This window comes from Bactrocera oleae, chromosome X (genome assembly GCF_042242935.1).
Source record: "Bactrocera oleae isolate idBacOlea1 chromosome X, idBacOlea1, whole genome shotgun sequence".
Classification (NCBI taxonomy): Eukaryota; Metazoa; Arthropoda; class Insecta; order Diptera; family Tephritidae; genus Bactrocera; species Bactrocera oleae.
The window spans coordinates 32,937,446-32,954,167 of NC_091541.1; the positions used below are offsets into that span (position 1 = coordinate 32,937,446).

The 16,722-nt window shown below is 35.2% G+C and overlaps 1 protein-coding gene across 11 annotated transcripts in view; it reads left to right on the plus strand.

Annotated features, from left to right (window-relative positions):
- Positions 1–16,722, plus strand: part of anne (anne boleyn) — a 53,835-nt gene that overhangs the window by 20,955 nt on the left and 16,158 nt on the right. Inside the window, exon 1 of one of the 11 annotated variants that reach the window (XM_014239329.3) lies at positions 11,908–11,983. The exons of the other annotated variants lie outside the window; for them this stretch is intronic. The gene's annotated coding sequence lies outside the window, so the exon portion shown is untranslated. Of the gene's footprint in view, positions 1–11,907; positions 11,984–16,722 lie in introns of those variants that run through there. 11 annotated transcript variants of the gene reach the window in all.

Consider the following 16,722-nt stretch of genomic DNA (forward strand, 5'->3'; position numbering starts at 1 on the left):
TTAGTATCCGGACGAGACCTTTCATTATGATCATCTGATACGGATCCATGATTTTCAAGAAAAAAATTCAAAACACTATTTCTAAGTTACATAATGCATCTTAAAACTTTATAAGCAGAGAGAAGTTCTCCAATGAATTGTCGGTAGTTTTCAGCTTTAGTTTTCCCGAAAAAAATATGACATATTATTTTTTCTGGAGACCTACAAAAATCCTTTTGTAAAATTTTTATCATTGATTCAAGGATATTTTGTTTCGAGATATTGAAAGCCTGCTTTTCCTTGTTCATAAATTTTTCAAAATCCATGAGTGCCAACTTTATACGAAGTGGTGGTAGTTCCAGCTTTTTCTTAGATGCCAAGTTTAAACTTTTTAAAATTTTTTTATTGCGCGACTATCTCGAATATAAAAAATCAGAATTTAGTTTATCCTCCTTGTAATCCGGTAAGTATATATATGACCAGTGAACGTAGAGATCGAGCAAAATTCACCCCGGGAGTTCTGAGGGGTGCCCTGTGCTCTGCACCAATTTTTAATGTAAATATTATCAATAAATTGATGGATCAGAGGCACGCATCCTATATCCTCCCCGGGTACATACGAGTACGACACCTTAACCAATGCTACAAGTCGCCTCAGTTTGTCTCTGGATAAGATTATCTGTTTGAATATTTTCAAGTTCCCTCCTAGAAACAATTCGGTAACGATCCATATATGTCTTTTCTTCTTTTCTGAGCTCATCTTTAGTGCGGTGAGAATTCACTTCAAAGAAAGGCTATTGACTTGATTGCCGCCGTTTCCTTGGCTTTGGGTCAAGAAATCCATGCTAACAGTATGCGATTCTTCGTAGCTAACTTGAAACTCACACCACCTACGTCAGTGTCGGTTTAACCCTACAAAGTTGCCGGATGTGCTGATTATTAAGAATGACGATTTGTTCTCCCTGATAGTTTTGCTCCGGTAGAACCTCTGCGCACTGGCTAAAGAATTTGAAATATGCTTGGAAAACCGTCTATGAGAGAGTTTGGTTTTCGTTCCAGAATACCAGCCCTAACTCCTGTTCGGTTTTCGAATCGTCGGTCTACTATTGCAGGGTGCTTATTCTTTGGTACTCGTTTAGACTGGTCTCCCTTTAGCTGCTTTATGGTCCAAAGAGAATTATAAAGTTTTTTCAGAAAGCATTCTCTATCGACGTGACGAAATTGTAAAGTAGTGTTTTCTAAATGACTACTTTGTACGCATGTTTGTTTGGATTTATACACCGAAGCAGTTGACTTGATTTCTTAGTCTACAAGTTTTTCTATACCTTTGAGTCGTTATAACGTCTGACTAATTGGCCAGTAAGGCTTGCGTAGTCTCCACACTTCTGATATGAAGATTACATTTGCAGTTCTTCACTTTTTTAAGATGAATTCTTGCGCTAGACAATTCCTCATTAATTTAAGAAGGTGTATAAGGATGTGCTCCTCTTCCTTTTGGAGTTGAGCCAAAAGCAAAAAATATTTGTATTCCAGCAGTGTTATATAGTTCTGCAATCATATTTAAAAGTAAGTATTTTTATACTCTCGCAACCGGTGGCTACAGAGTATAATAGTTTTGTTCACCTAACGGTTGTTTGTATCACCTAAAACTAATCGAGTTAGATATAGGGTTATATATATATAAATGATCAGGATGAAGAGACGAGTTGAAATCCGGGTGACTGTCTGTCCGTCCGTCTGTCCGTCCGTCCGTCCGTGCAAGCTCTAACTTGAGTAAAAATTGAGATATCTTTATGAAACTTGGTAGACATGTTTCATGGTACCGTGAGACGGTTGGTATTGCAGATGGGCGTAATCGGACCACTGCCACGCCCACAAAACGCCATTAATCAAAAACAAATAACTTGCCATAACTAAGCTCCGCAATAAGATACAAGACTGTTATTTGGTACACAGGATCACATTAGGGAGGGGCATCTGCAGTTAAAATTTTTTTTTAAAAAGTGGGCGTGGTCCCGCCTCTAATAGGTTTAATGTGCATATCTCCTAAACCGCTAATGCTATAATAACAAAATTCACTGGAAGCAAATGTTTTTAGAACTTCTATTGACGGTGTGAAAATAGTTGAAATCGGGTGGCAACTCCGCCCACTCCCCATATAACGGTACTGTTAAAAACTACTAAAACCGCGATAAATCAAGCACTAAACACGCCAGAGACATTAAATTTTATCTCTGAGATGATATAAATTGGCTTTATAGAAACCGCGTTCAAAATTAGTCAGTGGGCGTGGCACAGCCCACTTTTAGGTGAAAACCCATATCTTGAGATCTGCTCAACTGATTTCAACCAAATTCGGTGCATAACGTTCTTTTCATGTTTCTATGTCATAGTGCGAAATGCAAATGGGGCGAAATCGGACTACAACCACGCTTACTTCCCATGTAACACCATTTTCAATTCCATCTGATTCTTTCACTTTCCACTATGCAAATCAGGTAACAATGATTATATCGGGGTAAAACTTTGCGTGAATAATACGTTTAAAGTATGCCACCTTGTGCCCAAAAATTGTCTAAATCGAACCAAAACTGTTTTCAAGCCCCTTAGTACTAAATATGTGGACCCCAGTGCCTATAGTTGACCTTCTACCGAAAATATCAGTAAATCCACAAAGAAATCTCAAACGAGTATACCACTTGACTTTGCAAGAGTATAAAATGTTCGGTTACATCCGAACTTAGCCCTTCCTTACTTGTTAATTTCTATTATTTGTCAAAATAAATGTATGTCAAGAAAATAAATTACCATTTTACCAAAATTTCCAGAGCTAGGATAACAATTTTATCCACAGCTATGGACAGAGAAATAGCATGGTTTTTGACCATTTGTGTGTGAAAATGTTTAATATTTATTTTAAGAAACTCGTTTTCGATGTGATATTATTTAAAAAATCACAAACACTAAATTAAATCAACTTAATTTACCTTGAATTTATTTTTATACTCTCGCAACCTGTTGCTACAGAGTATAATAGTTTTGTTCACCTAACGGTTGTTTGTATCACCTAAAACTAATCGAGTTAGATATAGGGTTATATATATATAAATGATCAGGATGAAGAGACGAGTTGAAATCCGGGTGACTGTCTGTCCGTCCGTCCGTGCAAGCTCTAACTTGAGTAAAAATTGAGATATCTTTATGAAACTTGGTAGACATGTTTCTTGGTACCGTGAGACGGTTGGTATTGCAGATGGGCGTAATCGGACCACTGCCACGCCCACAAAACGCCATTAATCAAAAACAAATAACTTGCCATAACTAAGCTCCGCAATAAGATACAAGACTGTTATTTGGTACACAGGATCACATTAGGGAGGGGCATCTGCAGTTAGAACTTTTTTTTAAAAAGTGGGCGTGGTCCCGCCTTTTAATAGGTTTAATGTGCATATCTCCTAAACCGCTAATGCTATAACAACAAAATTCACTAGAAGCAAATGTTTTTAGCACTTCTATTGACGGTGTGAAAATAGTTGAAATCGGGTGGCAACTCCGCCCACTCCCCATATAACGGTACTGTTAAAAACTACTAAAAGCGCGATAAATCAAGCACTAAACACGCCAGAGACATTAAATTTTATCTCTGAGATGGTATAAATTGGCTTTATAGGAACCGCGTTCCAAATTAGACAGTGGGCGTGGCACAGCCCCCTTTTAGGTGAAAACCCATATCTTGAGATCTGCTCAACCGATTTCAACCAAATTCGGTGCATAACGTTCTTTTCATGTTTCTATGTCATAGTGCGAAAATGGGCGAAATCGGACTACAACCACGCTTACTTCCCATGTAACACCATTTTCAATTCCATCTGATTCTTTCACTTTCCACTATGCAAATCAGGTAACAATGATTATATCGGGGTAAAACTTTGCGTAAATAATGCAATTAAAGTATGCCACCTTGCGGCCAAAAATTGTCTAAATCGAACCAAAGCTGTTCAAACCCCTAAGTACTAAATATGTGGACCCCAGTGCCTATAGTTGACCTTCTACCGAAAATATCAGTCAATCCACAAAGAAATCTCAAACGAGTATACCATGTGACTTTGCGAGAGTATAAAATGTTCGGTTACATCCGAACTTAGCCCTTCCTTACTTGTTTTAGTTTGACGTTCACCGATTTCGGCTGCTCACAAAAAAAGCACACTTTCGTGATTCTGTAAAGAAATAAACTTGTATTATACTATAATTTACAGTATTCCTTATTACGATGTTAATACTTTGTTGTATGTCCCCAATTTTTCAAGACAGCTTGACATCTACATTTTACCAGTTTTTTTATATCTCCTCCGTGAAATGGAATACCACGCTTCCTTAATTCTAGCCTAAAGATCATCTGAATTTTAAGTTAAGATCGGGACAGCATTCGGATCTTTATCATGCATAAATATACAATTTACAGGCATTGATTCAAATGAGAAGTGCTCCCTTATGTATCTTAGGGTGTTTAAGTAGGAATACTGATCCATTTTAACATCCTGACCAACGGTCCCATACCACAAAAATGACATTACCTCCACCATGTTTTACTCTTTACTTGGTATATCTTGGATTTAAGGATTGACCTTTCGAACGATGAACAAACCTTCTATTGTACAATCGGGTCCAATGCAATTTAATTTTGTTGCATCGCTCCATAATACTCTTAATTCTTCTACACCAGTCTTAACAAAAGTAATACGCGCTTTTATAGTATTTTTATCCTTCTTTCTTTTTTTTTTTTTTTTTTTTTATAGATACAAGCGGTTTTTTCGGCTAATGCATCCCTTGAGGAGAGCGTATTTGAGGCGTCTTCTGACAAGCCTGCTGGATATGTTTAAGCCGAATTCTTCATTAATTTCGGCCATAATGAGGATCTATAAACATATTAAAACAATTTTTTTTTTTATTTAATTGGTACATTCTACGACTTTCATGAAATATTATTGGAAATTAAAAACATTTAATCCCGTGAACTTGGAAGGTCCTTGATCAATTCTTTTGGCCTATTAGAAGCTGTAAAAATGGAAGAATCAAAAATTTGAAAAATCGTGCTCGGGAAAACATAGCTACATGTGTTCTGAACAATGAGTAAAAAAATGCCACTTTCGAGAAATCGCATTTAAATACCACCGCCGCACTTAGGTGCTCGAAAAGCGCGGAGGCGGCTGCGTTACAGGTTCCAGAAAAACACGAAGGAATACGTTTTCCACGAAATGCTTCATTCGGAGTATTCGTAGTAGAAATTGATTCAAATTATGTAAAAAAATCCATTTTTTGAAACCTCAAGTGTACCCCCTTAAATGGTTCAACCTTGCACTTTCTCACAACTGTTCAATCAACTTTGAAGTGGTTTTAAGTAGAAAAGCCTTTGGGATTTCTTTTTAAATTTTGTGTCTGGATCAGAACTGACTAAGTTAATACTATTTTCTGCGAACTTTTCAGTATTTCTGCGCTTTGCGAAGGATTCTTCCCGTTTCCCAAGAGTTCGTATATAACGCACCGCTTTTCTGGAGAACAATGTGTTCCTCTCCCTTGTTTTTCATTCTTTATGCAATTTAAAATAGCACACTAAAATCAAAAACTTTCTTACACAACTTTCGATTTTTAATTGAGAAATTATCAGCAATAGCCAAGTGTGCTATATCTCTGAGCACCTGCAATATGAAACGTTTCCAAAAAAAAATTGCGCCGGTTAACGAAAACACTCATGTAAAAAATAAAGCTTTTATTAGAAAGCATTTATTAGAAATAAGCATGCAAACAAAGATTACTTTACTTGAAAAATTAATTCTATTTGATAAATAAATATTGCACTAAAAGTAATAAAAAAAACATATTTACAGTTTCGGGTAAAACATTTGCAATTAGAGCGAAGTCCACAATTTTGTGTCTCTTACAACTCCATTTTTCCTTTGAATTGCTTTTTGTTTCTTGTTTTTAAATTTACGTCATTGAAGTTACATATTTTAAAATGTTTATTGGGATTTTGTTTTCTTTTGCTGGTTGTATTTGAATACAATTTGAAATGTATGTCAATTCACCACGTCAGAACAATTGCAACTCTATTTGCTATATAACTGTAAAAAATACTCAAACTTCGTTTCTTTTTCTAATGGATATAGGAAAATTGTTCTTTTCAGTGATTAGTTCAAATTTAATTTGGTAAGAAGTGATGGCGTGTGTTACGTTCGACACCCACGAAACAAACTTTTTAAGATTTTGTATTGTCTGTATTTTTAGTGGTATAGTGGCTATGTTATGGTCTGGGATTGCTTTTCTGCTTCTGGTTTGGGGCCACTTCATCGTTTTAATGGTACCATGAATCGGTACGTCTACAGAGACATTATGGAATCCGTAACGCTGCCACATGCTGAATGGAAAATGCCACTTAAGTGGGTCTTCCAACAGGACAATGACCCGAAGCATACGGCAAAGGTCCTAAAATCATGGTTCCAGAGGACTAAAGTCGATGTAATAATCCCCAGACCTTAATCCAATAATAAATTATAAAAAAGAATTAATCGCAGTAATGTGGCAAATCCTGATCAGTTATTCCTAGAAGCATGGAGAAATATACACCAAACCATAGTGGATAACCTTATAGCTTTAATGCCGCGGCGATGCAAAGCAGTTATTGAGAGTAATGGGTTTGCCACAAAATATTTCTTTTATTTTATTAAAAATAATGTACCGTTTTCTTTGAGTTGCAATTGTTTTGTCGTAATGAATATAGATGTTATTTCGTTTTTTTTATTTACATTAAACTAATAAACTGCGAAATTTTAATAAATTTGTTTTGTTTACCTTGATCTACAAGAACATCCAATATTTAAAATAAAATTAAAGTAGAAGGTCTCCGGCTATAACGGTCTGTGTAATAGACAGTATTTTCATTACCATATTTCAGTTGCAAATGTTTTGACTGTAGCTGATGGAACGCATTTTGTGTTTGAAGCATTACAGCTGTGCGAATTTTGAGATCAAAACAAAAAGTTTTTTTTTTCCAATCTATTTTAAGTCGCCAGCAACGTTTCTTAGTCCTTACACGAGGTGCTGACGGCTAGCGGATTGTGGATTTTATTGCAGTTCTGTACTTTGGCAACATTCGCGATCGTTCGTTGTCGAGTATTATACCTAAAATCTTAGGATTATTAACAGCCGATATTTTAATGCCATCGGTAGCAATATTAAGCTCTATTCTGTACTCTTTCGTCCAGTTCGTTAATATGGTCGATTTGAGTTTAGTAGGGGAGAGTGTAAAGCTCCTTGCAAAGAAGAAACGAGAAAGATCCGCGAGATTATCATTCACTTTGGTACACATATCATCTATTTCTTTGCCTGACATCGATATCATACAATCGTTTGCGTATAAGGTGATGGAATATACCACCTGGTCATTGAGGGAGTTGAGAAGTAGCAGTGGGAAGACAGCACCCTGGAATTACAATAGGACGGACCATTGCCGACCGCTCTAGTAATTCATTCTTTGATGTCTCTTAGTAGCGTTGTATGGATTGACTGTGTTAAAGACTTTTAACAAGTCCAACGCTACTAGAGTATAAAAGAGATTTTCATACAATGACTTGAGTTTCATCGATCAGTTTATATGCTTTAGTTATCCGATATCGGCGGTTCCGACAAATAAGCGGGTTCCTGGAGAGAAAAAGACGTGTGCACAAATTCAGATCGATGCCTCAAAATCTGAGGGACTAGTTAACATGTATACAGTATATAAATCGACTCAACTCGTCCATCTGGGTGTTACAAACTTTGTGGAAAACTGTTCAGAGTATAAATATAACAATGATCGTGCAAATGTGATAGTACGATCCACTAAAAAAGTTCTACATTTACTGTTAATTTTTACATGTATTAAAAATCAATAAACAGAGACGAAACACGAAATGTAAATATACACTGGGCAGAAAAAGTCTGCGTACAAGGTACCAACAAAAATAAATTGTTGGAGAAAATAACTTAATATACTTTTTATAAAAACCAATTTATTTACTTTTCATTAAAGAACATTAAATATGTAGTTTTATGAAAAATAAAAGTGATTAAATAGCCGACAGTAACATATAAACCAAACAAAACATACGGACGAATAAAAATTCCATTATAAAAAATCTTCGTACAAGGTACATAGTCGAATTAAGTTGTTCTTCCTGCGAACTATTCTAAAAAATTAACTTCCGCTAAGGGTTTTGCCATGGAATATATAAACTTGGAGGTTTCTATCGAAGGAATGTGAGCCCATTCCATTAAAACCTGGGGATTTCAGTGATGTTTTAAGCTGCTTGGAAACGTTTTAGAAGAACTATGCCTGCTGTGTGTTTCGGATCGTTATCCGGTAGAAAATAGGAGTCTCTTCCAAGACCAAATTCTTCTGCTCTTTGCTTCAAATTTATTTTTAAGATATTAAAGTATGCATATTTAACTATAGTGGGCTCTATAAATTGCATTTGGACCACATAGTTGCCAGCTATGCACCCCTATATCATTGCTTTTTCAACACTGTTCTTTACAATATACATCAAGATTTCCTTATCGAGTGCCGTCCCCGTTACGTCTTACGCCCGTTGATTCCAAAGACGCAAAACATGCTTTCATCTGGTTTCTAGCAAAACTCTCGGGGCTTATTTAATTGCTCTTTTCCGACAACATTATGCACTTACCTCTTGACTATCTATATGAATGACTTGTGTAAGACTTGACCATAAAAACCTTGTTTTTTTTTTTTAATTTTGCGAGAGTTGTCAGTGCAGAGAGATTTCTTAACATTTTCATCGATTTTGGGTGCAGTAAATGGAAGGTTTTGCCTCGTTACGAATTTCACTCTGTGCTCGTATTTTTGGCTGCCCTAAACGCGCCGAGATATGAAAACGCTGGTATGCTTGTAATTTTTTTTATCTCTCTTTGTACGAAAGAATGTATTCTTCCAACAATTAGAATGATTTCAGGGTATGTTTTTCCTTCTTCGAAAAGGTTAAACATTATTTCCCTTTCAGAGGGGCATATTTTTTTCTTTTAGGTAAGATTCGAAATTCTAAATTTAATAACAAACTTAATAGAAAAAAAATCTTTTAAAATTGATTACAAAAACAAGTAAAACTATAACTTTCCGACACCTTTACATTAGATTATTGCGTAGGGAATTCCCATTTTACTACTTGTACGCAGACTTTTTCTGCGCTACCAAATTACTATATTTTGTAAATTTGTCTATAAAACTATGGTCTCAGATTTCCATTGCCTTAAATGCGCTTATGCAATAGACTAGTAATAAAACACTTAAGTTGAGTATGCCCTAAAATTTAGTACTAGGTGCGTTCCAAAGTAAACAGTAAAAAAGTAACAAAGTAAACTCTAAGTGGCGCCATCTATATGTCGACTAGTGCGTTAGAATCTGCTATCCTTTATCGACTTCCAGTATTTCATGACATTTCATCTATTGGAAGTGAAGGTATTGCGTTTTAAGTGTCAGTATGTTTTTGTCATCGGTGCGAAAATGAGCTTCGAACAAAGAGCCAACATTAAAATTTGTTTTAAAATTGGTAAAACTTTTACCGAAACGTTTCACTTGATGAAACAAGTTTATGGCGATGATTGCCTATCCTGTAGCAGAGTGCACAAGTGGTTTCAACGTTTTCAAAGTGTTCGTGAGAACATAAATGAGAAATGAGCCGAAGCCCAAAAAATCGCGCCTGGAGAAGTCAAAAGTGAAGACAATGCTGATTTGTTTTTATGATTCCAAGGGTATTGTCCACAAAGAATTTGTTCCACCCGGCCAAAACGTTAATGCGGTATTCTACCTTGGAGTTTTGAAGCGTTTGGTGCGCCGTATTCGACGTGTTCGGCCCGAATATCGCTAAGATGGAAATTGGCTTTGGTTGCACGATAATGCGCCGTCTTATCGATCGACGCTTGTGGCAGATTATTTGACCGAAAATCACATTTTAACAATCAACCACTCCCCGTGTTCACCTGATATGGCACCGTGCGATTTCTACCTTTTCGGAAAAATGCATTTGCCGATTAAGGACAATTAATTGATTTTGCCGATAAAACTATTTGTTCTGTCTTTTTTTTAAAAGCCCTTTTTTTTTTGGAACGCACCTTGTATATTAAAATTATTTTTTTTTAACAGAAGAAAATAAGATTTTAGCGTGTACGCAGACTTTTCCTGGCGAGTGTATATGGTCAAATCATTTAATCATATCAGTGTTATGTACGAATTAATAAAACATACAATAAGTGTTATATTTATATTCGGAAGGCATTTTTGTTTTTCCTTATGTGGTAATTGCTTTTTGCTCACTCACAAACATTTAAATAAAAATACTGCTCTAAATGTATATGTACACATTTATAAATAATTATCGAACACCAAAACGAAAGTTAACAAGTAAGGAAGGGCTAAGTTCGGATGTAACCGAACATTTTATACTCTCGCAAAGTCAAATGGTATACTCGTTTGAGATTTCTTTGTGGATTGACTGATATTTTCGGTAGAAGGTCAACTATATTCACTGGGGTCCACATATTTAGTACTTAGGGGTTTGAACAGTTTTGGTTCGATTAAGACAATTTTTGGCCGCAAGGTGGCATACTTTAATTGCATTATTCACGCAAAGTTTTACCCCGATATAATCATTGTTACCTGATTTGCATAGTGGAAAGTGAAAGAATCAGATGGAATTGGAAATGGTCTTACATGGGAAGTAAGCGTGGTTGTAGTCCGATTTCGCCCATTTTCGCACTATGACATAGAAACATGAAAAGAACGTTATGCACCGAATTTGGTTGAAATCGGTTAAGCAGATCTCAAGATATGGGTTTGCACCTTAAAGTGGGCTGTGCCACGCCTACTGTCTAATTTTGAACGCGGTTCCTATAAAGTCATCTTATACCATCTCAGAGATAAAATTTAATGTCTCTGGCGTGTTTAGTGCTTGATTTATCGCGCTTTTAGTAGTTTTTAACAGTACCGTTATATGGGGAGTGGGCGGAGTTGCCACCCGATTTCAACTATTTTCACACCGTCAATAGAAGTGCTAAAAACATTTGCTTCCAGTGAATTTTGTTATTATAGCATTAGCGGTTTAGAAGATATGCACATTAAACCTATTAGAGGCGGGACCACGCCCACTTTTTAAAAAAAAATTTTAACTGCAGATGCCCCTCCCTAATGTGATCCTGTGTACCAAATAACAGTCTTGTATCTTATTGCGGAGCTTAGTTATGGCAAGTTATTTGTTTTTGATTAATGGCGTTTTGTGGGCGTGGCAGTGGTCCGATTACGCCCATCTGCAATACCAACCGTCTCACGGTACCATGAAACATGTCTACCAAGTTTCATAAAGATATCTCAATTTTTACTCAAGTTAGAGCTTGCACGGACGGACGGACGGACAGACGGACGGACGGACAGACGGACGGACGGACAGACAGTCACCCGGATTTCAACTCGTCTCTTCATCCTGATCATTTATATATATATAACCCTATATCTAACTCGATTAGTTTTAGGTGATACAAACAACCGTTAGGTGAACAAAACTATTATACTCTGTAGCAACAGGTTGCGAGAGTATAAAAACTATATATATATATATATGTATATATATATATACTGACATATGATTTTGTGTGTGACACCACGTTGTTTTGTTTCAGTATAGGTATATCAATACCTCGTTAATTGTAAAAAACAGGCAATAAATTGTGAGTTAAAGTTTCCAAAAATATCAGCTTATCAAAATTTATATTCTACAATCAATTAACTTGCTGCCATTTTTTTTCAACCATGAATAAACAATTTTATTTTACAACGACTTATGTATGTTAGCATAATAGTATTAATATATATATCAGTCAAATATTGTTTGTGCTACGTAGAATGTCAATCGCGCGGGCGGCTGGAATGCAAATGAATAGAGTCTTCGTTTAGCGACGTAAAGTGCGCAATCGATTATAAAGAAAAACAATAATTTTTCTTAGTCTTAATAGTTTTTATGCGTATTTTTCTTCATCGGCAAACCATACAATACAGATTCGCTACTAAAGCCATTTTATTAAATAGTTCTTCTTGAAGATTTTCCAAAAATTTAAATATGTTAAAATATTTATTTTGATAAGGCATAATATGAATATCTACTTTTCGTTTACGGTAGCAGCAGCATTAATTTACAATTTCTTTCATGGTCGTAGTACGTTTAACTAAACTTGGTTTTAATTAACAATTCTTTCAGAGTTGTAATATGTTTAGCTAAATTTAATTTTGAGTAAAAAATAATATCAAGTACATCGTCCTCTAAAATGTAAAACAATGCATCATTAAAAAATTCGAAATTAAATTTCCATTGATTACGATTTACTACATCATATCACATACATAGTATATGTACAAAATTGTAATCTTCTGTTATCAGATATAACCAATTTATAACGATTGAGAACCACAGAGACAACATTTCCTTAATCTATTTGGGTGTTGTTTAAGAATGTTGTACAATAACTGTAGGAGTTTTCTTTAATTTTAGGCATCATTTATAATTCAGTTTAGCAAAAACTATTGCGCAAAATCTGAACAATTGTTGCCAACTAAGACGAACATAAAGATTTTGTCCCAGGCTTGTCTTATAGTTTCCTTGAGTGTTCTATACATTTTATGTTATATTTAGGCGGTTCATGCATTTTATGAGATGTACCTTCATGTGATCTCACACAACCGAAATCGTGTCGTTTTTAAAAAGTTTTTATATTTAAAACAAGTTCGACCATTTATATCTGAGAACAGGAATATGATTCTTCCAAATCAAATATTGTTTACACTTACAAGAAACTAAAACCGCTAGTAATAATATTAAAAATGTACCTTTACAGAATTTAATACACTTTAGTAATCGGCGATTCATTATACCTCAAGGTTCATTAAATTTGCGACGAAGTTTGTAACACCCAGAAGGAAACGTCAGAGACCCTATACAATGTATATATAAACTAGAAGCCCGACAGACGTTGTCCTGTCCCACGTCTCAAATGTAAATTTTTGGAAATTAGCTGTAACAATTAGACCGTTTTGATGAAAATTTTTATTAGAAACTTATTACAATATCTAACGTCAATCATATATATTTATCACAATCCGACCACCAACTTTAAGTAGTTTTAATTGATTGTGAAAGGTTGAATCTATTCGATAACTGGTATTTATTCTTAGAGTTAATTATCTACAAAAGCTGAAGTTATCGTAATGCCATAGGATGTACAATATTTTTGGTTAATCCTTGAGAGGTATAAACAAGTCAATTCGATGGTTTTCCTACTCTCGAGCACGCAACGTATAATTGGCCGTGAGAAAAGCACGGATTTTCTAAATCTAGTCCACAAATCGTCATTGTTTGACCTTGTGCCTTATTAATAGTCATCGCAAATGCCAAGCGGATGGGAAATTGTAAACGTTTAAATTGAATCGGCGATTCTGAAGGAATCATTGGAATCCGTGGCAGAAGTAAAACTTCACCTTAAAATTTTTCACTCAAAATAGTGGCTTCAAAAATGTTGCCCATGATTTTCCTTATGACTAATCCTCATTAGTCTTTGTGTATCAGTCTGGCGGAATTCTATGTAAAATATTCCAAAATTAACAACTACTTATAAATGAAAAATTACTTAAATAAACATTTTCCAGTGGACCAAATTGTGCATCTAAACTATCCTCGAATCCCCTTGAACTCACATCAAAATCGGTCTAGCCGTCTAGGAGGAGTTCAGTGACATAAACACGCACACAATAAATATATATATAAAGATAATCAGTGGCTGACTGTCCGTCTGTAATTACGCGAACTAGTCCCTCAGAGTTTGAGGTATCGAAAATTTTGCTTACGTCCTTTTCTCCCCAAGCTGTTCATTTGTTGGAATCGTCGATATCGGTCCACTATACCATATATATACCATAGCTGCCATACAAACTAACTGATCCGTTTGCACGACATACGCTCCTCAGTAACTGAAACGGATTTAATAGTCCATGCCAAATTTCGTGTAGATTCCTCGTCAAATGAAAGTTTTCCATACAAGCACTTGATTCCGATTGTTCAGTTCGTATGGCAGCTATATGCTATAGTGATCCGATCTATACAATTTCTTTGGAGATTGGATTCATGCCTTAAATAATAATACGTGCCAAATTTCGTGAAGATACCTCGTCAAATGAAAGAGATTCCCATACAAGCACTAGATTCCGATTGTTCAGTTTGTATGGCAGCTATATGCTGTAGTCATCCGATCTGAATAATTTCTTCGGAGATTAGATTATTGCCTTAAATAATAATCCATGCCAAATTTCGTGAAGATTCCTCGTCAAATGAAAGAGTTTTCCATACAAGCAGTTGATTCCGATTGTTCAGTTTGTATGGCAGCTATATGCTATAGTGGTCCGAAATCGGTCGTTCCGAAAAAAGGGGCAGCTTCTTTGTGAGAAAAGGATAGGTGCAAAATTTCAAATCGATAGCTTAAAAACTGAGGGACTAGTTTGTATATATACAGACAGACGGACAGACAGACAGACGGACATGGCTAAATCAACTCAGCTCATCATGCTGATCATTTATATATATTATATATAGTTTATAGGGTCTCCGACGTTTCCTTCTGGGTGTTCCAAACTTCGTGGCAAACTTAATATACCCTGTTCAGGGTATAAAAATGAAATTCATAGTAGGTTTAAACCCATCGGAAACGAAGATAAAATGACAAACATTAATTAAATAGTTTACGGGTGATCTGAGATCGTGGAAAGGAAAGGAAGGGGCGTGGTTGAATATTTAAGGGTCGTAAAGGGTTTATCTCCGGCAAAACTACAAATCTTATAGAAAAAAATTATATGGCAATGTTGTAGATAATGAAAAGATCTTTAACTTTTGTATCAAAATTTATGTGAAAAAGTAAAATAACCCAATTTTTGGATTATTTATTTTTATCTTGTACAAAAATTTTTTTCTTTCACGAAATTTGTTGTACATTTAACTTCTTAGGTCTCTAATATTCTTGATTTGTTTTATTTAAAATATTTATTTCTCCTTATATTGACCTAATACGAAATAAATTTTAATTTTCAATCAAAATATCAGATATTTTTATATAGTCAGTAGTCTTTATGTTCGTTGTAATATCTGCTCTTTGATGGTATAAAAAATATATACATATATGGTAATTTTTCTCAGAAAATGCAAAAAAATACCCCAAATTTACATATAATACAAAATTTTTGTACGAGATAAAAATAAAAAATCCAAAAACTTGGCTATTATACTTTTTCACGTAAATTGTGAGGTTATGTGAAAAAAATCTGCAAACAAAAGTTATAGATCTTTTCATTACCTACAACATTGCCATATAACTTTTTTCTGTAGGGTTCATAGTTTTGCCGAGATAAACCGTTTTTAACCTTTACAAATTCAACCACGCCCCTTCCCTTCCTTTTCTCGACAACAGATCGCCCATAAATTATTTTTCGTTTTTCTTCACCGTAACGATAATTAAATTAAATTCATGTTTCTAAACTCGTCGTCCGTTACGTACTGTGTAGGTTATCGCACGTTGTCCGCCTAGTTTAAAAATGCGTTCCTGAGAAGTAGTCTTGCACCAAAGTAGTAGCATATTATGACGTATTTCAGTCCGAGACATTGACTGTTTTGGGATTTACCATCTTGCTCTCGCACGAATAACGTAGCTAAGTGGTTAGACGGAGTTAGTATAGAGTAAATATAAAAACAGTATTGTGAAACTGGTTACCATATAAAGGATATATGCCAACAGGTTTTGTTTTTATACTGATCTAATTGACCTGGGATGGGGTGAATTCCTGTAACGTACTGCCACCAAACCTAAGCGAAATGTTCGCTATCATGAAAAAAATTTAAATAAAACAAGTAAAGAAGTTCTAAGTCGGGTGTAACTGAAGATTTTATACTCTCGCAACTTGCAAGGATCAAAGTCCGGGAAATTACTTCAGGTGTTGTCAAAATATTATATTAAAGGAAGTATGGATCAATACTTCAACCCATTTTTGACACAAAGACATACTTTTATCGAGAGTTTCAATTATTTATTTTATTATATAAATTTCAATTATATACCTTACACATTGACCGATATTTTCGGTAAAAAGTCAACTATAGGCACTGGGGTCCACATATTCAGTACCTAGGGGCTTAAAGAGTTTTGGTTCGATTCAGATAAGAATCAGATGGAATTTAAAATGGTGTTATATGGGAAATAAGCGTGGTCGTAATCCGATTTCGCCCATTTTCGCACGCGGAACCACGCCCCCTCTTTAAAAAAATTTTAATTTTTATTGTGGAGCTTAGTTATGGCAATTTATTTGGTTTTGATTAATGGCGCTTTTTGGGCGTGGCAGTGGTCCGATTACGGCCATCTGCAATACCAACCGTCTTACGGTACCAAGAAACATATGTACCAAGTTTCATAAAGATATCTTAATTGTTACTCAAGTTACAGCTTGCACAGACAAACGGACGGACGGACAGACAGTCACCCGGATTTCAACTCGTTCTTCATCCTGATCATTTATATATATAACCCTATATCTAACTCGATTAGGTTTAGGGGATATAAACAACCGTTAGGTAAACAAAACTATTATACTCTGTTGCAACATGTTGCGAGAGT